The sequence below is a fragment of the Saimiri boliviensis genome, chromosome 6 (genome assembly GCF_048565385.1).
Source record: "Saimiri boliviensis isolate mSaiBol1 chromosome 6, mSaiBol1.pri, whole genome shotgun sequence".
Taxonomy (NCBI): Eukaryota; Metazoa; Chordata; class Mammalia; order Primates; family Cebidae; genus Saimiri; species Saimiri boliviensis.
In genome coordinates, this window is record NC_133454.1 from 49,110,009 (window position 1) to 49,133,053 (window position 23,045).

A 23,045-nucleotide genomic window follows, 5' to 3' on the forward strand; every position below is an offset into this window, starting at 1 on the left:
GTCTTGACTCCTAAGCGAATACTCCCCCGACAAGAAGAGGGCTGCACAAATGCTGAGCAACCATGGATATGTGTAGATGCCCTCAGGGAACTTGGGATCCTCTAACATATCACAGCCATTGGGAGTCCAAACCTGCCTCATTTCTGCTCCAGCCTCCGAAGAGAGCAGCCCCGCCCCTCCCCAGGCCTAGGGTGCAGTCGGGAGGCCTGCTGGGCTGCACGGCCATACTCTGTTCCATTGAGCCCGTGTCTGTCCCTGCTGCTGCTGCACTGGCATTGCTCAGGTTCCATGACGTTGTTTTTTTAATCATAAAATCCTCTCCCCACCCCTGCACCTTTCCTGGGTGAGCTCTCTCGGGGTTTTAATTGAATTTGCAGTTTCTGGCACATCCCTCTTGCACAGAATGCTTGGTATGGGTGGAAGGAAATGGCTGTGAGAACCAAGACAAGGAAATTTTGACATGATTCAAGGCTTCCATACCACGCTCTGGGAAAAAAAAAAAAAAAAAGACAAAGAAAGAAAGAAAAGAAGGTGCTACTTGTTCTATCACCTGCGGTGGATATGAGCCAACCAGCAAATTCACCACTCACCTTGCATATGAACGAACAAACACACACGGGTTTGGTGGGCAATAGAGAAGGCAGACGGAGCTATGGGATGTCAGTGGTCCATGAAGCAAAACAGACAAGGGTCACGGTGTGCAGGGACAGAATTCTGACCCACAGTCAGCATTGGCTTCTGGCCCCTGTTCTGCCTCACATTTCCAACCATGTGACCTCAAGCAAGTGGCTTCCCTTTTCTGGCCCTGGGTGTCCTTTTATAATAAACATGTGTGGCCACACCAGAAGATATGCAAGGCTTCCTCCCACAAGTCCTAAGATTCTAATCTGCCATGATGCAATCTCCAGCCCTGTCCAAGTTGAGGGGCCAGTAGCCAAAGGAGGGAGCTCAGGATGCCCACACCCTTCCTGCTTGTCAGTCTGGGGACAACTGTCTACTGTGGTTAAAGCAGGTGTCTGCAGCCATGATGGAGGTAAGATCCCACAAAGGGATCCTGAGGTGGCTCTAGAGATGGGTCTGGCAGCAGAGAACGTAATCAGAGGACCTTCAGGCTAGAAGTCATCATCACTCTGTGAGATGGAACCAAGAAACAGCGAGTTAGTGAGTCACCAGAGATAACGAGCTCTGAGGCAGGAAGATGCAGGAGTTTAATGATACTCTTTTCCTGTCCTGATGAGATCTCTGGTCCATAGGCCAGTAGAGCTCCCAAGCCCAGAGGGTAGCCCAGAGCAATGGGTAAGGGACTCTGGCTTCAACCTGGGGCAGCCGCTCCTTGGAAGGAACCAGCAGGCAAATGTGATTCCAGCAGCACAGCACAGCCCAGCCCAGTGCACAGTGGCTGAAAACCACGCCTCAAGATCCAGGGGAACTCCCTGGCTATTCTTGGAAACGCAGAGACTCCTGGCTCCCTGTCAGAGCTGCTCCCCACTCTAAAAAGCCCAGGAGTCACTGCCACAATATTTTTCCTTCTGAAGGAGGTGGCATCTCAGTAATTGCAACGTGGTGCTCCCTTGACAGCAGCATTAATCACCTGTCTCCATCTCAGCCCCAGCCATGAGAGAGAAACAGGAGGAAGACAGAGCCAGAGAGCCTGGTGTTGTTCACTGTCCTCATCCAAGGGCATGGGTACAGCAGTCTGTTCTGTCTGTTCCTCAGGCTTATTGCCACTTCCCAGAGAGGCCTGCGCTCAGGCCTCATTCAGGTTCCCTAGAGTGGGAAGGATTGATAAGGAGCCAGGTAGCTCTCCCTGGCCACCTCTGAAGCTGCATCACACTGGGTCTGCACAGAGGAGACCAGGCACACAGGCCCAGGCAGGATAGAGGAGATGGGAGGGGTCAGCAGGGGGCCAAATTCAAGAGCCTCTCCCCACCCCTACCTTTAGCCTCCCTTCCTGACCATTCCACACATGCCCACCAAGTTCACCTCCCAAAGCCACGGTTTCAAGCTCATGTCACTGCCTTGCTCAAAATATCTTCTATGACTTCCCTGACGGGGATAGTCTAGATACTTAGCTCTGTGCCTTTGATCTTCCCACATTACCCGCTGGCCCCTCCTGTGGACAGGCTAGACTACAGCTGGAGCTGATCTGGTCTGTGACTTTCATACCCCCTTGCTTTGCCTCATCCTCCTTTGAATGCTGCCATTTCTCCACCTGCTTCCCCATTCCCAGCTGTCTAAATCCTGCGATTCTTCAAGGGGTAAAGCTCACCTCCTAGAGGAGCCTTCCTGGAACCCTCTGAGTTCATCAAGACTTCTTCCTGCTGTGCTCCCATAGAGTCTGACATGGAAGACTCTGCCAAGGTAACATTGTAAAGGTGAGGCATGTCCCAGACCCCTGGAGGAGGAGGAAACCTGAGATGCCCTAGGAAATTGGGCAGGTGAGGCAGGGAGGGCTTGGCATTCATGGTGTTTGGACATGTCAAGCATCTGTGCTACACAAATGAGCTGGGAACTGCAAACGTCCTTCCAACAGAACAGACCATGAGAGCCAAGGGCAGGCTTGGAAAAGCATGATGCTGCTTCCCCCGAGCACATGCTACAGTAGGTACACAGCAAAACTTCTGAATGAAGTTTATGCTGGGCTAGCAGAATGACAGCCATAACATGGAACTGTTCCCACCACGATGGTGCCAGCCAGGGGAGGACTGTTGGGCAGATAAGCCATGATTTTAAGCTGGAGTGATAGTTGAAGAGAGTGCAGAAAAGGCATGAATACTTACCAAGTGGATATACTCAGACAAGCCAGATGGGTCTTCCAAGAATTGGAGCCAGAGAGATTACCAGAGAAATGAAAATTCACCCCAAAATCAGAGCAAAATGGCTAGAAACCAAGAAAGGATCTGGAGGCGGTGTTTAGTGAGCAGAGGCTCCTCCTGGTTCGGGGTAGAACTGATTGCTCCCTGAGCTATCGTTCAGACTCGCACCAGCCCTGCGGCTGCACTCATCTCACTGTGCAGTTCACGTATCTTCCATTCTGTGTGCACTGACTCCCCACACCCAGCGCTGCACCTGCCACCCTCCATGAATGCAATGCTCACAAGTGAAGCAGTGGGGGGTGGCTGGCAAACTGGAGAGAATGGGACCCTTAGTCTATTGTTGCCATTTGAGAATGTGCCAGAACTTCCAATATTTCAAAAGAAGACAGACATTGGAACTTTTATTTGAAATCTCCTTATCGTGAAATGCCGGCAACTAACTCATCACGCTAGCTGAGCCAAAGCACCTCCAGCTTGCGCCCTCTACTCACACCATCTGAAACACCAATGCCAAACAAGAAGCCAGAGTTAACAACATTGTTGTGCTTTTTGAAGGCCAAAAAACAGCCCTCTAACCAAACAGGGCAGGGTTACTACTTCCTCTTTAAGAGTTGAAGCAGCAGGCACAGAGAGGCTTCTCTAGTTGCCCAAGATCACTCAGCTGGTTAGTAGCAAAGGTAGGATCAGAATTCACATCTCAACATTCTGCCTCACAGGCTCTTCCCCCAAACCCCACATTTTCACCAGGCCCTAACAGACAGCAGAGTCAAAGCAGTTAATAAAATAGTCTGAGACCTACGGCGTTGGGTACGTGATCCTGGTATCCTTGGCAGAGAAATAGGTAGGCAGTCTACTACATTCTTACTTAATCTCTTTACGTAGAGGAGTGTTCTACATCAAGTGATCAGAAGTCTAACTGTAATTACCAAAACAGAGAGTTATGGCCCTTGATTAATTCCCAGATTTGAACCCGTTGACAGATGCAGAACCCCTGAATGAAGGAGAGACTGGGTCCTCTTGAGGGAGAACCCCGCCAAAAATGTACACTGTTAATATTTCTCCTAGCTTTCCTCAAAGGGACCTCTGGCTTTACCAGGGTAACTGTGCATTGGGAAAATAAAATAATCAGACTTTTGGAGGGTTACTAAATTAGGTGAGAGCTCTGACCAGGCCCTAATGACACTGATTCCAGGAGACCCAGAACATCACTGTGGCCCGCAGTCAGAGGAGGGGCTTTTGGAGGTCAGGCAATCAATGGAGATTTAGCTCAGTTCCTTCTCACATTGGGTCCAGTGGGTGTCTGAACCCATCCTGTGGTTACCTCCCTGGTTCCAGAACACATAATTGGAATGGAAATATTCAGCAACTTACAGAATTGCCACTGCACAGGACTGGCTAGATTCTTTTAATCTGTTAAGAAAATGTATGCAAAACTTGGAAAAAAGGCAGCAAGCCCACCTCAGGCTTTGACTCTGAAGGAGAATCCATTTTATTTGTTTACTATTTACCATCCACAAGGGGCCTAATCCTATAAGATAGATGCTAACGGGTAGAAAAGTTGGTAACATATGAGTGATTTCCGTCCAGTAGAGAAGATAGTCCAAAACCTTGATTGTATTGCCCTGTGAGACAATAAGTTTTGAATCTAATTTAGCAATCTTATTCCAGATTTATTCCATATATATATATATAAAATGTATATATACATAAAATTTTTTCTGTATCTTCTTTCATTTTTTATGTATTTATTTATTTTCAGATGGAGTTTTGCTCTGTCACCCAGGCTGGAGTGCAGTGGTGCAATCTTGGCTCACTGCAACCTCTGCTTCTGGGTTCAAGTGATTCTCCTCCCTCAGCCTCCCAAGTAACTGGGATTATAGGCACCCGCCAGCACATCCAGCTGAATTTTGTATTTTTAGGAGAGACAGGGTTTTACTGTGTTGGCCAGGCTGGTCTCAAACTCCTGACCTTAAGGGATCTGCCCGCCTCGGCCTCCTAAAGTGCTAGAATTACAGGCCTGTATCCTCTCTTAAACCCACCTTTGTCATTCTGCTAGTCGTCTCATTAATAAGTTAAATAAATCTTTGATATGCAATTGTTTGAGAAACAGATTTTTAACCTTTTGAAAAATATTACTTTAACAGTGTACATGACAAAAAATAAACATTCACAGGAAAATTCAGTAGCTGGGATGGATTAGGAGGCTGAGTGAACTCCACTGTCCCATTTCTTCTCGCTGCCTCTGGCCCTCTCCAACCCAACACATTTAACTCACACCCAGCTCGCCTGCCAGCAGCCTGAGAGGCCTGCAGGACAGCCAGCATGCTTCCTCTTTGAATAGGGATCTGTGCTTTAAGTTCGGCTGTGTGGTTGTAGTACTTACTGCTCACAAAGGAAGAGGTGGCTGACCTCAAATTATATTGGGACACAGGCGTGTTTCAGGTAATTGAGAGCATGACAACCTCACCAGGAGTCAGAGATAAAAGCCAGGAGAAAGGCCAATGTTGTCTGGCAGCTGAGGGACCAGTGGATCCTTTATGTACATAACTTGAAAAATAAATACACAAGAAAAGCCGCAACTGTGAAGCTGTAGCTTCCAGAAGATGGAATAAGCTAGTCTGAGGTTTAGTCCTTGCTCTCCATGTTGAGGAGCAAGGGCCAGGGCCACTGCTGTGTGTGTGTGTGTGTGTGTGTGTGTGTGTGTGTGTGTGTGTGCATGCGCGCACCTGAATGTGTATGTCCGTGTGCGTGCGTGTGTGTGGTGTGTGTGTGCGTGCGTGTGCTTGTGCATGTGTGGTGTGTGTGTGCGTGTGTGCGTTAGTGCATGCGTGTTCATGTGTGCACACTAGGGGACAGGGTATGAGACACTGCTGATTCAGGTCCCACTTTCAGTTCCCCAGAGTCCTTCTCAAACCACACATCTTCTGGAAATCTTCCCTGACCACTGACCACTTGATATCCCAGAAGTACGGTCCTTCTCTGAACCTGCCCACATTTTTTTCCTGAGACAAGGTCTTGCTTTGTCATCCAGGCTGGAGAGCAGTGGTGTAATCTTGGCTCACTGCAACATCCGCCTCCTGGGTTCAAGTGATTATCCTGCCTCAGCCTCTCGAGTAGCTGAGATCACAGGTGCCTGCCACCATGCCCAGCTAATTTTTGTATTTTTTTTTTTTTGTAGAGACAGGATTTTGCCATGTTGGCCAGGCTGGTCTCAAACTCCTGACCTCAAGTGATCCACCATCTTGGCCTCCCAAAGTGCTGAGATTACAGGCATGAGCCACTCTGCCCAGCCACTGGCTCTTTTTGTCTATAGTACTTCACACCATACTTTATATTATGCTGTTTATTTTATTAGGAGTTAAAAGGCCTATGTTTTAGTCCTGGGGTTCTGCGTCTTGTTAGCTGAGTGAATAGGCCAAGTCACTTAATCTCCATCTCCCTCTCTAAGCCACAGTTTTATCACCTATCAAATGAATACGTAGGAAAGCTTCCTGCTTTCTCTACTCCATGGGGCACTAAACATCATGTCCTAGGTTCCCACCCTGGCTCCAAACATACAATATCAACAACAAAAAATACTGAGGAACCTACTTAACTGCTTTTGCTCATTTTATCCATCTAGGAAGTGGGGTTGATAACAGCATCTACCCCATTGGGGTAGCTGTACAGATTGGGTTGTTGTAAAGATTAAATGAGGCAATGTATGTTGCAAGGATGCTGATAAGCACTCAGTCTGTGTTAACTATTTTAACTGAAAATGCTTTGAAGTAGTAAGATGCCTATCAAATGAGTGGTTTTATAATTACGATTGCCTGTTTTCTTGTATTCTTCTCTGTCTTGGATTTGTTGGTCATGCCTCCTTGGGTAGATTTCAAGGTCATAAAATAATTTGACAACTATTTATTGGATACTTTTGAAATGCTGGCAATAACGATACCAAAATAAACAAGACAGACTTGTTATCTTCCAGGAGACCACAGTACAGGGAGAGAAACAAGTCCACGGGTGATTAACATGTCCCATGATGGAGATGCTGGCACATGGAAGGAGTCATCCTTCCAAGCTGGACTCTCCAAAGCCAGGGCTGGGTCATATGATTTCTTAAAAGTCCCCTCCTCATCCCCCCACACCTTTATACTCTACTCCTAGGACAGGGTTTTGTATGTAATAGAAGGTCAATGTATATTTGTCAAATAATCATGAAGAATTGAGCAACCGTTCTTATCACCTAGGTTACTCAGAGTCCCTTTGATGAGGGGAGGATGGAATATTAGAAAGGAAACTAATATTAATAGAGAAACTCACACATCCCAAATACTAGGAAAGACATTCTATACATGGACCAATGGTGTACTGGAGCTGGTGTGGATCACTCTTCCCCACTCTACATTTAAAGAAGGGAGGTTGGTGGCTTTAGATTAGCTACAGTTTGACTCTTTACACAATAAAATCAGTAGATGTTTCCAATCAGAGCATTGGCATTTTTGGAGAGCTGGTTGTTAAAATATTTACTAGCACACACTGTATGGACCTCTTGTAATAATCTAGTTACAGGTGAAGGATTCACACTTGAACCCAGGAGGTGGAGGTTGCAGTGAGCCAAGATCACGCCACTGCACTCTAGCCTGTGCAATAGAGCGAGACTCTGTCTTGGAAAAAAAAATTAATATATATGAATTAGGATTCAGAATTCAGAGAGGTTGAGTAATTTGCTCCAGGTCACACAGACCATAGATGGCAGACTTGGGTCTTAAACTCATCTGATTCCAAAGCCCTGGCTTCTCCCTCTATAACTTGTAACCCACCCATCCCCTCTTGCGTCCCAGTGGGCTTGATCAGGAAGAGATTAGTGCATTGTCTGTACTTTGTCCTGGCTGAAGGGGAGAACAGAAAAGCTTCACTCTCTACTCAGTCTCCTTGTAGAGCTCCTTGGACCAGGCACACCTATGTTCACCGCAGCATTATTTATAATAGCAGAAGTGGATGAAACCTAAGAGTCTACTAATGGATGAGTAGATAGAGAAAATGGGGCATCCATATAAAATGGAATATTATTCAGCCTTAAGAAGAAGAAAATCCTAATGGAATCAGACAGAGAGCCAAGAAGCAAACCCATGCATCCAGAGTCAATCAATTTTCAGCAAAGGGGCCAAGAACACACAGCAAGAAAAGGGCAGCCTCTTCGATGAGTGGTGTTGGGAAAACTGGCTATCCACATGCAGAGGAATGAAATTGTTCCCTATCTCACCCCTTATACAAGAATCAACTCAAAATACTTAAAAGTAACACTTGAAACGGTAAAACTACTAGAAGAAAATAGAAGGGAAAAGCTGTAAGTTGTTGATCTGGCAATATTTCTTGCATGTGACCCCGAAAGCACAGTCCCTAAACAAAAGAAAAATCAACAGATTGAATTACTAAAATGTTTCAAACTAAAATGTTTCTGCGAAATAAAGGAAACAATAAATTGAGAGAAAATATTTGCAAATCATACATCAGATGAGGAGCTCATAGACAAAACATATTAGGAACTCAAACTACTCAATACCAAGATTTTAAAAAAAATGACCCTGTTTAAGAATGTGCAAAGGACCTGAATAGGCATTTCTCAAAAAAAAAAAAAAAAAAAAAAAAAGACATGCAGAAGATCAACATATATATATATTTTAAATGTTCAACATCACTATTCATCAGGGAAATGCAAATTAGAACCACATCAAGATATCACCTCACGCTGGATAGAATGACTATTATCAAAAATATGAAAGACAACAAATGGTGCCAAGGATGTGGAGAAAAGGGAACACTTACAAACTGCTGGTGGGAATAGAAATTAACACAGCCATTTTGGAGAATAGTATGCAGGTTCTTCAAAAACTAAAAATAGAATTACCATACAATCCAGCAATCTCACATCTGGGTGTATCTCCGAAGGAGCTGAGATCAGTATGTTGAAGAGATACATCCATGTTTATGGTGGCATTATTCACAATAGCCAAGATTTGGAAAAAACCTAAGTGTCCATCAACAGATGAACAGATTTAAAAAAACAATGTGGTATATATATCCACCATGGAATACAATTCAGCCTTTAAAAAGAATGAAATTCTGTCATTTATGACAAGTTGGATAAATCTAGGGGACATTATGCTAAATGAAACAAGTCAAGCACAGAAAGACAAATACCGTATGATCTCTCTTATATGTGGAATCTAAAAATTCAAACTCATAGAAGTAGAAAGTGAAATGGGGGTTACCAGAGCCTATTGGCACAGTGGGGTTGACTAAGTTTTAATTAGACAACAGGAATAAATTCTGGTGATCCATTACATAGCAAGGCGACTATAGTTACTAATGACAAGTTGTCTATTTCCAAATTGCTAAAAGAATGAATTTTGAATGTTCTCACCATAAAAAAATGGTAAGTATGTGAGGTGATGGGTATGTTAATTAGCCTTACTTGCTCATTCCACAATATGTACATGTATTGAAGCATCACATTGTACCCTATAAATACATTCGATTGTTATTTTTCAATAAAAATACAATTTTTTAAAAAACGAAGAAAATCCTGTCACATGCTACAACGTGGGTGAACTTGAAGACAGGATGCTAAGGGAAATAAGGCAGAAGAAGACAAATACTGCATGATTCCACTTATATGAGGCATCTTAAAGGAATCAGATTCATAGAGGCAGAAGGTAAAATGGTGGTGGCCAGAGGCTGTGGAGAGAGTAAAATGTAGAATTTGTGTTGAATGGATATAGAACTTCAGTGTTGCAAGATGAGAAAGTTCTGGAGATCTATTTTACAATAATGTAAATATTCTTAACATCACCAAACTGTACACATAAAAATGATTAAATGGTAAATTTCACATTATATGTTACTTGTGTTTTGTTTTTTACCACAGTAAGAGAAAAGAAATTGTGGTCCCCAGTGGAATTCACATGCACACACCCAACCTGCAGCAAAAAACAATGAATGGAGCCCTGGGCTCACCGTGGGCCTCCATGTGTGGCATCTGAGAGGCGGCCACCACCACAGGAGCCACCAGGCTGAGAGACTGACACAGGAGGCCCAAGCAGCTCCAGAGGCAATGGGAGAGGCAGATGAGAGTACGCAGGTAGCTGCTGGGAAGACAGGCCTGCATTTGAATCCTGATGGTGCCACTTCCCTAGACAAGTGACTCAACCTCTGTGAGGTGCCGTGGCCACATCAGATGGTCTATCTCCCTCCAGTGGGCCTGGGTGGTTAAAGAATATATGCCTAGTACAGAGTGCCACTTTACTCAATAAATATCCACTCATTCAATTACAGAAAGCTACAAGTAAACCACAAGAAGGGGCAATCTCAGCAATAAAAAGAGACACTGTTCTCTTGTTTAATGCTTCTTTGTACAGTTCTATTTGGACTGTACAGTTCTATTTCTGGGCAGGGCCCTCGAGGATGAATCTACAAAGATTATAGTACTTCTGCTTCCACCGAGTCGAAAGAGTGCAATAGAACTGGCCTCACTGGCTCCAAGGCCTCCTGCCACCCCTGCCCCCAGAACCTAAACTCAAGAATCCCCTTTCTGCTGCCTCTCCACCCCCACCCCACCGCCGCTATTTGCATGTAAATGAAAAAGGAAGAAAGGGAAGCCTGGGACCCTGTTGACAATGAATGAAAATGTGTCTAATTTCTCCAACTTCTGCCAGAGTTGCCCCTGAGCTCTGTCTGTACAGCAAAATCCAGACCTCAGGAGTATCTAATTTGGAAATTATGGGCTGTCCGAGTGGCAGCTCTCCAAGCTGTTAGCTTGATGCTTGTCCTGGTCCCTCTGCAGGTAGCAGTTCCAATCAGTGATGGGTTCTACCACCTTAGCCCTGCTCATTAGAGCCAGAGCCAATTATGTCCTAGCCCTGGAAGCTGAATCTAACAGCAGCCTCTGGTTCCAAGGGCTATTCCCCAGAGGTGGGACAGAGCAGGCCAGCGGCAGCCTGGGCTGGGGAGGGGCATGGAAGACCTGTGCCCTCCTGGGCAGCAGGGAAGCCAGACTGTTGAAAAAGGATTAGAAGGACAGAACAAGACTTTCTTAGCTCCCCTCAGGCTCCCAGCTGGCTGGTGACACAGCCGAGACCTGCAATTAGAAAAACAACTGCCCGAGGCAACAGCTCTGCTGGTTAAATGGTGCCTAACCTGGGTATTTAGCCATTTTTATATAGATTAACACACATCCTTGTAATACACAGTATATGGGTTTTTTTAATTTTAAAATAATTTTCCAGGCCTCACCTTTTGATAAATGCTGTTAACAGTAATTTCCTCATTTCATGCTTTGATTTTCTTTCTTACTGCATATGTAATCTCTGACCCACATGGGTGGCATGGAATGCCAGGTGTGGGCCTACAAATATCACCAGAAAAAAAAAATGAGAGAAAAGATTGTGTTTACTCCTTCTCAAAACACAGCCCTTTATGGTTACAGATGGCGAGGCCACAGGATCACCCTGGCACTAGCCTGTGGATTGACTCCTTCCTTCAAATACATCAGCTAAGATTAAAGCACTAATTTATTTGAAAGGCTATGTATCAGTTTTGATCTGGGGAAAGAAATACTGGTTCACCACAACTTATTCTGTGTGTACACCACCACAAACAACCTTTGATTAGTGTGTGTGTGTGTGTGTGTGTGTGTGTGTGTGTGTGTACATTTGCATATGAATTAAGACTTATTGAATGCCCACTATTTTGGCACTGTGGACATACTTCTATATTTAAAAACAGTCTCCAGCTTGCCCACGTTGTAAAATTTTGGAATATATTCATTCCTTTACTTGTACATGCTCTTTACAAATGTTCAGGGTCTGTTATTCACTAACCACCAAGGGCAGGATTTTATGTGAGGTCCTTATTGACCTTACATGCTGGGGGCAGTGATGGGGCCAGGGAAAATAAGAGGCAAGCTATCACATACATTGTGATACATATTATAGTGACAGTGAAGAAGAATACGCAGAAAATATGATCTAGGGCAGCATGGAAATATTGTATCAGACAGATCTAGGCTCAGATACCAGCTTCAGTTCTCACCACCTGTGTGGCCTTGATTAACAATTTACTTCATATCTCTGAGTCTCAGTTTTCTCATCTGTAAAATGGAAATAACAATTTCTATCTTTTGTGGTTGTCACAAAGATTCAAGTGGATGCATATAGTCAGTATTTAAAAGTGGTAGATATTATTCACTTGGGTAAATTTAATTCTATTGTGGACAAGAAAGCAACCGCTTTAGGCCAGGCATGGTGGCTCATGCCTGTAATCCCAGCAATTTGGAAAGCTGAGGTGAGTGGATAGTGAGGTCAGGAAATAGAGACCATCCTGGCCAACATAGTGAAACCCCATCTCTACTAAAATACAAAAACCTAGCCAGGTGTGGTGGCACCTGCCTGAAATCCCAATTACTCTGGAGGCTGAGGCAGGAGAATCACTTGAACCTGGGAGGCAGAGGTTGCAGTGAGCCTAGATGGCACCACTGCACTCCAGTCTGGTGACAGAGCAAGACTCTGTCTCAAAAAAAAAAAAAAAAAAAAAAAAAAAGCATCTGCCTGAAAGATAAACAGCTTAATAGAGTATGTGTTTTAAAGCAAGGTTTGTCACCCTCAAATGCAGCTGTGGATGAATGAAGGCTGAAAAGTGCGGGTGTTGTTGGTTATAGTCTGTAAGGGACTTCATCCAATCCAAAACCATCATTTTAGAACAAAAAAATCAGAGGACCAGTAAAGTTAACTATACCCAAGCCACCAGTTAGGATAATAGAACTGAGACTAGACCCTGAGACTCCTAACTCTAGAGACCTCCATGAAGACTCATCTGAGTCCATTTTTCTTAGAAAGAAAGCCGAGCAGTGAGAACTAAAAAATGTGGATATCATGGCGGTGGAGAATAGGAGAGGCTGGGAAGGGGAGGGGGAGATAGAGAGAGGTTGGTTAATAGATAGAAAAATTCAGTTACACAGAATAAGATCTAGCCTTAATAGTACAGCACGGTGACTGGAGTTAGCAATAACATTGCATCATTCAAAACAGATAGAAGAGAAGATTTGGAATATTCTCAACATAAAGGAAAGATAAATGAGGTGATGGATATCCCAATCGCCCTCATTTGATCATTACACATTGCATGCACATCAAACTGTCACATGTGTACGATTATTATGTATGGTTTTTAAATCCCCCCTCAGAAAAACAAAACAAAGAAAAGAATGAAAGCCCAGCAAATCAGCAGATTGTCAAATCTTCAAAGAAAGTGGGCAGTAGGCCCCAAGGAATAGTTCTGTGGGTGTGGGAAGAAATCTACCAAATTCCAGCTCTACTGTTCATTTCTTTGCTTTTTGTGTCCATTCCATTACGTTTTCCTGGATCTCTGTGTCTGGCAGACAGAAACTCAGAGGCTATGATTAGAGCCACTATCAAATTGACTGTCTTCAGACAAGCTGCTCGACCATGATTCCAGTTACCCGGAGGGGCTGCTCCGGGGTCGAAGCTGCCAGTGGACCCTGCCTTCTCCCGGCTGGTATGGGTGCCCTGCCCTCCCCAGCCACCCCCATCCCCAGCGGCACTTGTGAGCTGCCACAGACTGATGGAACAGGGACTGGGCAGGACAGGGAGAGAGGACGAGGGGACACTCAGGTGGGCAGACTTTCCTGGGTCGCAGAGAATCTGGGTTCTGCCCCAAGCTGGACTGGGGTGATCTTGACCTAGGGAGACACTAGAGCTGCCAGCCTCCAAAAGCTTCCTGGGATGAGGCTTCACCTGCTGAGAGCTCCCCAGCTCCTTTTCTAGACAGAAGAATATTCAGAGGCACTGCTTGGGGGGGCCCTCTGCCCTAGCCCCTCCTTGCTGCCAGGCTTTGGAGCAGCCACCCTCCCTGGCCTTTGAGAGCCTGGCTGCTCAGAAGGCACATGGAAACTGCTGGCCACATGTGCCGCTGCCCCTGCCCTTTGCTCCTCTCCTCCTACCAGGACCATGAACTCCTGTGCCTGTGATGTTACCATGGAGACAGGGTGTGGGGAGATGCTACAGAGGGCAGGCAGCTGCCCAGGGATGAAGACGAGATGAAACCCAGAGAAGCTGGGAGGCTCCAGTATCCTGTGTGCTAGGGGAGGTAGTGCAGGCCCCATGCCGAGTCCCAGATGGAGCCTCCAAGGCCTCAAGTCCCAAAGTTGGCCTGAGGACAGCTCCTTGGAAATCCCTGCACCTCTGTCTCTAATACCTTCCCTCACCTATCACAGTGAGGGAATTAAGTTTTTCTCCAGACTTACTCAAGTCATTCAACAAAGAATTACTAAGCTGTGGACCAGGTCATCAGACACCAGCACCCAGACTGGCAAGCCCAGGAGGGCAGGCCCTGCTGGTAGATGCTACAGACCAATGTTGCCACCTGGGTGCTAAGACAGGCCTATTGGAAGATGAATCTGCCAGGCCAGAAGATCTTCATTTACAGGGGCCCAGAACACCTCGCTAGCATCACCACAATCCCCTACGTCCTTGCAGACTGGCCAGCTGGGCAAGCTTGATGATGGGGTTCCTGAAGGGTCTAGGGTTTGTTTCAGAGAATGAGACCCTGCTAGTTCTAAGAGGTCCTTGATCTTCTTCTGTATGGAGAGTACATGTCCCAGGCCTCCCCTCCACCACCCCCAGCAAAGCTGAACTCAGTGGCAGGAGTCAGGAAGCCTCCTTACCCCTGCCTCCACCCCACACATCAGGGAGCAGCAATAAAATGACTTCTGGAAACATACCCCAGACACAGTCAAGCCCTGTCCAGATACAGGGGTTGTTACTGTTATTACTATTACCTGATGGAGATCAGGGATCCCCAAGGCAGACCGGAGTAAATGAGAGAACATTGCTTTGCGTGAGGCATGGAGAGAGTTAAAGACTTGGATTTTAGTCCTGACTCTGCCCTCAAGAGATCCTGGGTAATTCACTTGGCCTACCAGAGTTCAGTGTGCTCATCTGTGAAATTAGAGCATTGGTCTGAAATCCTGATGTATAGAAGGCATTTAATAAATGCTTGTAGAATGAACACTGCGTAAACAACTTCAAATCCCTGAGTTCCTTATAACTATATAAAGCATTTAATAGGCACACCCAGCCGCCCTCATGGGGAGCAATCCCTGAGTTTCTTATGACTATAAAAGGCATTTAACATGCACACCCAATCACCACCCTCACAGGGCCTGTACCCAAGTGCCCCAGGAATCCAGGTTCCCATTGGCCTTCCCTTGCCGGAACATTCAAGGGACCCTCTTCCTTCCCCTCTCTTCCTCCAAACTCTCTTTACTCTTCCTCCTTACCAACCTTTGTGCCAGCAGGTCAATGAATCCCTTTTAATCCTGAACTCCCAGTTGTACTAATTGCTTTCTTTCTTGTCCTCATTTGCCTTTTAACTCAGGAGATGAGGCTACAATTAGATAAGTGGGTAGCTATTCCCAAACAGGTGACTAGGAAGGAAACAGTCCTACCCTGAAGGAAACAAAAGGTGTCTATAGGGACCAGGAGCCACCAAGGCAGGAAGCTCCCTTACTGGAGATTACTTACTTACATACTTATTAACTTACTAGCCCTGCCCCCAAGCCCCCCACACCCACCAATTCATGTTCACCCAGAAGCTCAGAATATGACCTCATTTGGAAGTAGGTCTTTGCAGACGTTATTAGTTAGGGATGAGATAGGTTCATACTGGATTAGAGTGGACCTAAATTAATGCCTGGTGTGCCTTATAAGAAGCAGAGATGGGACAGAGAGCCATGGAGGAGAGACAGTCATGTGAAGACGGAGGCAGAGATTGGGGTGATGCTGCCACATGCGAAGAAGCACCAGGAGCCATGGGAAGCTGGGAGCTGGAAGAGACAAGATAGACTTCTCCCCTGGAGCCTTCAGAAGGAGCATGACCATGCAGGAGCACCTCGAGCTCAGACTTCCAGCCTCCAGAACTGTAAGATCATGAGTCTCTGTTGTTCTAAGCTACCTGATTTATGGGACTTTGTTACAGCTGCCACCGAAACCAATAGATTCCCCAATTTTATGTGACACCGTCACGTAGTGTTTGATTGTGGCTGTGAGCTCTGCAGAGCATTCAAGGAGCATTTGCACGTCACATGATATACTGAGCACCAACTTGCCTACAACCTGCTTCTCTGTGAAAAAACGGGAATGTTGGTGGTGCTGTAGCCCCATCACATAAAGTGAACCCTTCAAAATACGTAAGTACAAGCCTGGTCCTTCTTTTACATTTCACTTATCTCTAGTTCCCAGGCAGTAGAGGATGGCTGAGTAATAAGGCTCACCAAATCAGCAATTTTGAACCCAGAAAGGAGAAGAAAGGACAAGATGATGATTTTGGCGCTGGTTAAATTAGGAAAACTTTTGATGTGGCTACCTGCAGCCACAGTGTGGCCATTGGGCACAGGGTTTGGTGTGGTAGGAAGTGGGCCGTGTCAGTGATGGGTCCCAGACCTGGGACTGGTCTGCTGCTCAGTAGCCATGAGACCCTGAACACATTGTTTCCCTCTCTCAGTACAATTTTCTCATTCATGTGGAGAGTTAGTGTATGTCCCTTTCTTTACAGCCTTGACACTCTGGAATGTCTCCAGTCTAAATCACTTTCTGGAGGAGCATTCCAGCCTGGCTTAATAATGTAGAGGATGCTGCTGTGTTGTTACGGTGTGTGTGCATGTTTGTGGGAGCCGGAGGCTCAACGACAGCCCCACTCTGTGCAGTGCAGTCCTGGGTGGGCACCAGGAGCTAGAGAGGTAAGGACTCCATTCCAGCCTTTGAGGAATTTACCATCTAGGGAAGGAAATAGACCAGCAAATAAGCAATGACAACATAATTCAATACTGTATGCTAGAGAAATATAGAAGAGAGGGCCCTGGCCCAGGCAGGTAAAAGAGTGTAGGAAGGAAAATCAGGGAGGGTCCCCTGGAAGAGGTGATACCTGTGCTCCATTTTAAAAGCTGAGTAGAAGTTAACCTTAGAGGTTAAGGGCTGGGGTATCCCGGCAGAGAAAACAACATGTTGTAAAAGGTTACATGTGGCACAACGGGTGCCAAGGAACAACAGATATCCACAGATCCATCTTCTTTCCTAGCCCCTGTAACCTCCACCCCTTTCATCTCTCTCACGTACATCTCTATACCCACTTGCCACCCTCTCTTCTCCTTTCTTCTCTTTTTCTTCCATTCTCTGTCGTATGGAGAGGAATGGGATCAATGAGCCACTGAGGGAGCGGAAGAGAAAGCAGGATGAGAAGAGCTACCCTGGAGGGCTGTACTGTGTGGCAGCAGCAGCGGCTCCCCTCCCAGCCTCCACTGAGGGCACCACTTCCACGGCAGCCCTTCCAGCAGAGTGCTCAGCCCCACATCCCTGTGCCTCGTTACCACCTCCCCGACCCTCTCATAAAGACTCTGTTCATTTGAGGTACCTGCCAACCACCCACGCCCACTCTATTTCTCTTTGTCACTGTCATCCATACAGTCCTGGTCACTTCCCCTCCGTCACTGCCTTTGGCACCTAGCTCACCGTCTTCCACTCCAGCCCAAGTTGTGCCATGGACTTGGGTGGAATCAGTTTCCAACAGCTTGGCCTCTTGATGCCTGGCCTCCTGCTCCCGAAGCACACCGTCCACTTTAGTCACCAGCTCCCATGATCGCATCCTGAGCACTGACAGCCAGGAGTGTTCCTCTCTGAGGTTAGAAATTTAGTGACTCCACGGTGTGACCACAGTTGACTTTGCATCCCAGCTGCTCAATGATTCCAAGTATAGAAGTTCTCTGACTCCATCAACACCATCACTCCACCGATTCTACCAGCCTATCTTCCCTTCCCTTTCAACCTGGCTTAGGTTTCTGCCCCAGTATGCATACACTGTTACTGATGTCCTTAATTCCCTTGCTTCATTGTCTTTAAATAATCATTGGCTTCTCTCTTCCCCTCGTCTTCCATAGCCCATCAGTCACTGAGTTCTGGCAAATTTAAGATATCTTTTCAGATCTTTCAAGCCTTCCTACCTCCACAGCCTGCCAGCATTTGTTTGAACAACTGCAAACTCTCTTAGGTACTCTGCTTCCAGTCTTGGATCCTCTGTAATCAGTTCCCCCACATAGCAGACTCTGTGATTTTTTTTTTTTTAAGACAGAGTCTCACTCTGTCACCCAGGCTGGAGTGGAGTGGCATGATCTTGGTTCACGGCATCCTCTGCTTGCTGAGTTCAAGTAATTCCCATGCCTCAGCCTCCTGAGTAACTGGCATTATAGATGTGAGCCACCACATCTGGCTAATTTTTGTATTTTTAGTAGAGATGAGTTTCTGCCATCTTGGCCAGGTTGGTCTTGAACTCCTGGCCTCAAGTGATCTGCCTGCCTCAGCCTCCCAAAGTGCTGGAATTACAGGCATGAGACGGGTGCCAAGGAACAACAGATATCCACAGATACCTATTTTTTTAAATGCAAACTGAATCATTGGAATTATTTTTTTTAATGCAAATTGAATCATTGGAATTATTCCAGTTATTCCTGTGCTTAAAACCCAATCCTTGAAAATGGCTTCTTGTTTCCCTCAGGATGGAATCCAGTCTCCTTCATAAGACTTCAAGGTTCATAGTCTGGTCCCTGCCTATGTCCTTCTCCACTTCAAATTCACTTTTTTTTTTTTTTTTTTTTTTTTGAGATGGAGGCTCGCACTGTCACCACAGCTGGAGTGCAGTGACATGATCTCGGCTCATTACAACCTCCACCTCCCAGGTTGAGGTGATTCTGCTACCTCAGCCTCCTGAGTAGCTGGGATTACAGGTACCTGCCACCACACCCAACTAATTTTTTGTATTTTTAGTAGAGACGGGGTTTCACTATGTTGGCCAGTCTGGTCTCGAACACCTTACCTCATGATCTACTTGCCTTGGCCTCCCAAAGTGCTGTGATTACAGGTGTGAGCCACCTCGCCCAGCCCAAATTCCATTCTTTAGCCACTGAGTTTCTTCAAAACTACATGCTCTAACCTGAGCAAGTTGTAGAGGAAAATCCCTGGGCAGAAGTGAGCTCTAGTCCACCTCTCCTACTTCCCTGCCATGTAACATTGGGTTCCTCCAAGTATAACACTCTATGAGGCAATTCATACCGGATCTCATGTCCTCATCTGCACTAGTGTCTTTCTTCCCTCCAGAAGAAAGAATATAAAATTTGGAACACAGATTGAGAAGTTTCCTGTGGACATTTCTATGCCCACTGATAATTATGATAAGGATAATGATAGTGAATGTTTGCTGAGAGCTTACCATGCATCAGGTACTGAGACAAGCACTTTATGTGCATGACTCATTTACTTTGCACAAAACTCAATCAGGTAAGTACATGATCATCCTGTTTTATGAAAGGATAAACATATGCATCTCAAAGGGGTTATAGTAACTTGGTAGAGATTACTCTACCAAGCTCATACTCTACCATCGCTCATGACTGACAGAACAAAGATCTGATCCTGCACTGGTCTGGCTTCTGAGTGCTCTGAACCACTTGGTTAAACTCAATAACTAGAGGGGCAGGGGATACATAGCCTACTTCTTAAAAGTGCTTTGGGGAAAGACAGGTTCAAGCTGTTGCTGCTTTTGGAGGATCTTGGGTAGAATCATGCCTATCCATACCTTTTAAACTAAGGATTAGCTCAATTGCCCAAACTCTAAACAGAAATCACCCAGAGTGCTAAAGACATCCCTCAATAACCATTCTTTTCTGTCTTCAGATCCCCAAGCTGACCTGAACAAACACACCTGTGTATGTTTCCTCTACATCCCCCCCAATACATTTTTCTCCAAGTGTGTGTCTGATTGAAGTAGGATTCAACCATTCAATATTCCCCAACTTCCATGCCCTGTGACAACTGTGAAATATTTCCGTCCAACCTATAATGTCATCACAGCTGAGGGTAGTCAGACAGTGCAGGTTAAAGATGAAAGAGAGAAGGCATGAAGCATGTTGCTGACCTATGAGATACCTCTAATGGGGGATGCCTCAGACACTGCCACTCTTGTTGAGCTGCATGCACATAAAGTAGAGGGAGAGTGTCACTATGGGGAAGTAAGCTGTCTCTCACCTACCCATCACTTATCCACTCACCCACTCTTTCACTCAACAATTTAAGTAACTACCAAGTGCCTAGCACCATTTTAGGTTATAATCGATTTCAGAGAAGCATGAGCTCACAGTCTGGTGGAGAAGATGAGAAATGCACAATTAAGAGATTAGCATTAAGCATTAAGTTGGCTCCTCACAGAAGACTGGCCACAAGGGAGATTTTGTGTCATTAGTCACAATGTGATTCTAGAGTGATCCCAGACCATCAGCTATACATATTACTAAAGAAGTTGTGTATGAAAACACGGATCCACCATGATTGTGGGCAGGGGGGCTGACGTCCTCTGCCTGGGATCCTGGAAGCTGCTTGTCAACACACTTGTTGACTCTGCCATAAATAGGTGAAAGAGTTTTTTGGAGCTCAGAGTCCAAAAAAGGATGAACCATGAAAGATGACCCAGGAACAGAATACCTACAGTGCCTTCTGAAATCTTCTACCATAGCTATATGGTGAGCATTTGCAGCTGACCAGAAATAGATGCACATCAATTACAAAAGAGTCCTCCCCAAGAAGGGATTCATAGATCAAGAAAAAGGCCAACAAGAGAGATTAGCTTTATGGATTGGAGAATCTCTCAGGGACAGAAGCTATTGTGTTCCATCCTCCTTTCTCAGGCAGGACCATACTTCACCCAAAAACATGATAGTATTTGCTCCTGCCATTAATGACTCCAGAAGCTGCAGAACACATATTTCTGCCAGCTTTCGGGATGTGCTCATGTGAAGTTCTTTGACCCTCTCAGTCTGGGAAAAGAAAATAAGTCACTTTATCCTTGTACACCAGCACATTCTCTTTTTGTGTTTAAAAAGTGGCCTGTGCCAAAGTGCAACATACCATGTGACACTGCCAATCAGAAAGGCTCCAATCACGAGGTAGCAGACAAAGGGTCCAGGAAACCAGAAAGAAAAATTAGGCCATGAAAAGCCATCACCAGGATTACTGATGGCTCTTCCTAGTGCATGTGGGGTAAGATGGAAATGAATTTAGCTGCACCTAAATCAAAGGGATGACAAGCAATTCAAACCCCTATCTCACTCAAGATGAGCAAGAGCTGCTGACAGGTGAAAGCCAAAGAATTTTGGTGCAGACAAGTGGAGAGTGTAAGAAAGAAATATACGCCTGCATTTTGTGAACATTTTAGAAACATAATTTCAGAAATGTAAAATCAGGTGCTGAATTACAGCAAAAGGACAGTAGCTCAAAGTCTTGTTTCTTACTTAAGTATCTTAATAATAACAATAACAATCATTATAGTTAACACTTAAAGAGTGCTCGAATTTCCCGGGGACTCTTTCAAATGACTTGTCTCTATTACCTTAATTAATTACTGTGACCAAATTAGGTTGGTATTAACATCCACTTACAGGTGAGAACCCCCAGGTAATAGAGGTTAATTAACTTGCTCACGGTCACATAGCTAGTAAGTGTTAGAGTCAGGATTCAAATTCTGAGAGTGTAATTTGAGAGCCCACAGTATGGTGTTGTTTTTAAAGGGTTTAAATAAATGACTAAATGTTGACATATGTCATTCATAAAACTCATGGTGAGGCTCAACAATAGAGGAGTCTTCTCACTTATTATGAGGTGAACACGATTAATACAGTCCCCTTATTTGTGCCTGAGATAACTGATGCAGAGGTTAAGTGCCCCGCCCAGGGACATCCAGGGCTTGCCTGCCTCTGTCTACCAGAAAAGCACTGATCAGCTCATTTTTTAAAGGCAGCTCTCATGAGCCACTCCTGTGTCTGTGCAGGATCCCAAGCCATCCCGCCCTCAGCTTTCTGTAAAATGCAGAAGCTTAGTCTTGGAGATATAACAAGTTTTTCTTTAATGGTAATAAGAAAGCAACTCCAAAGACCTAAGTGTTGACAGAAGTCTGGCTTTCATCCTTTAGACAGTTCAGTTTACCTCAAAGAGATGTGGGGCAGTAGTAGGTGATGTCATCATAGTTCCAGACAAATCAATCATCACATCTTCACAAATCATCACAGCTTAACAAATCATCCATCCACACCTCCTCCCAGCTCTTCCCCAGGTTGGAAGGTTTAGTTGACCCTGCCTCCCTCCTTCTCCTGCCTCCCTCCCTGCTGCTCCCACTGCTTGCTGAGGTTTATGCCCATTGCATCTCACCCAAAGGGGCCCAGATCTAGGTGCAAATCACTCCATCACTGATTCTCAAATCCCAAGGAGTTATTTCATTCATCCTTCTCCATCTGCTGTCTCCCTCCTTACTTTCCTGCTATCATACACAAAGCTTACTGCGCTTTCAGTTCACTAATGAAGAACATTCTTATCCCTATTCTCCTCCTTTTCTTGTTCTTTATGCCACTTTATCAGAGAGGGCTATTGCTTGAGACTTAAATAGTCTCGTTTTGAATCTTTGTCTCACACATGAAACGTGTGACCTTGTGCAAGCCACTTACCTTCTAAGCCCATGCTTCTTCCTCCGAAAATGAGATAATAAGAGTTCCTCTGAGGCAGGAGAATCGTTGGAAGCCAGGAGCTCAAGACCAGATTGGGCAAGCAAGACCTTATATCTACAAAAAACTTTTTTAAAACTTAGCTGGGTATGGTGGCATGCACCTGTACTCTCAGCTGCTCGGGAGGCTGAAGCAGGAGAATGATTTGAGCCCAGAAGTTCAAGGCTGCAGTGAGCTATGATTGCACCACTGCACTTCAGCCTTGGCGATAGAGCAAGACCTCTCTCTAAAACATGAAAATATATAATAAATAAATAAATAATGGAAAAAAACGAGGGTTCCTATTTCACAGAATTGTTGTGGGATTGGGAGTTTAAATGAGGAACCCTATGTCAAATACTGAGCAGAGTGCCCTGCACTCAGTAAGTGCACAATAAATGCTGGCTGTTATGATGACGAGGCCAACAAAGGAGGGACTGGTGAACAGGACCACTTCCCATTTTAGGGAAGCCTGATACTAAGCCACTTTCCCAGATCAAGGGTTCCTGGGAGTTGTTAGTGATGGTGCTGCCTGGGGTAGCAGGTAGGAGAGAAGGAAATGATACAGTATGTAACAAAAATAATTTCATTTCTAA

The 23,045-nt window shown here is 45.3% G+C and overlaps 1 protein-coding gene across 2 annotated transcripts in view; it reads right to left on the reverse strand.

The window, feature by feature from the left end:
• The window catches only part of DRD2 (dopamine receptor D2), a 67,194-nt gene that overhangs the window by 38,595 nt on the left and 5,554 nt on the right, over positions 1 to 23,045 (reverse strand). The window lies entirely within an intron of this gene.